The sequence below is a fragment of the Pholcus phalangioides genome, unplaced genomic scaffold (assembly GCF_987345545.1).
Source record: "Pholcus phalangioides strain wild (caught in Gottingen) unplaced genomic scaffold, Ppha-v1.0 ptg000028l_1, whole genome shotgun sequence".
Classification (NCBI taxonomy): Eukaryota; Metazoa; Arthropoda; class Arachnida; order Araneae; family Pholcidae; genus Pholcus; species Pholcus phalangioides.
Window position 1 is genome coordinate 2,974,173 of NW_028301618.1, and position 1,101 is coordinate 2,975,273.

Below are 1,101 nucleotides of genomic sequence, written 5' to 3' on the forward strand. Positions count from 1 at the left end.
GCGCCCTTCTTCTTCAAACCGAGCACAACTCAGGTCTATTGCCATAGGCAATTTACTACCTAGTGAGTTGTGCCGGAAGTGTAAGTGCGTGTACCTAACAGTCTGAATGCGTATCTAGTGTTGTGTATGATTTTTCAGTGCTGCCATCTATATCTCAGAAGTGAAGTGAGTGATGTGTAGTGACTGAATATTTGTACTGTTTGTAGGACTGTTGCTCTCTGTGGCGAGACTTTTTAACGGGGAGATCGGCTCGCATTTGCGCCTTGAAGTTGGGAACCACAGAAAACCAACTTCAGCCGACCACCACTGTAGTGTTTCTTTTGCGCCCGAGGCCTCAGTCGATTTTAATCCGCCACTGAAAGTAAGCTTTGGCTTCTCCCTAAGGGAGCGCCCTACCCCCCCCCCCCCGCTACCTCCGTCACACCACGTGCGTGGTTGGGGCAATGACCCCCGAACCCCTCCGATAAGTACACGTCTGGAAGAAAAACCAAAAGAATCGATATATTAAAACATGATAATATGCGGTCACATAATTGTCAATGAATTATTATTTTTAACAAATTATTAGTGCAAAGTGTTCGAATTAAAAAGCTCTTATACATTTCCCTATTACACATAAATAGCTTGTGGGGGGGGCGCTATAATCGTGGGGTCCGATGCGACCGCACCTGTCGCCCCCCCCCCCCCACCTTATGGGTGGCTCTTCTCCTTTCAATTAATTTCCCATTCGGACTTCGGCCTCTATTCACGTAAATTTCGTTCCAGAATCATCGGACCCCCCTAAATATTTTAGGCCCTGGGGTTCTGGAAAAGTCACGAGTTATAGGACCGGTCTGACCTCGTAAAAGGAAAAGCACAGACATATCTCACTCAGTTTTTTGCGACTCGATTCTCGGCCTGGTGTTTATACGCAAATGGCCAGTGGCCGTTCGAGACGAATAGGGCCACCGATTTTGCAACGTTGAAGAAATATCCGTTACCATCGGGTCGGGCGAGGGCTGATTCTTCGTATCTAAAGTCGTTGCGGCAGCTGCGTCATCACCATCGTCGCGTACTATTTGCACTGAGCACAGGTGCGTAGGCCATCTATCTATATTCTTG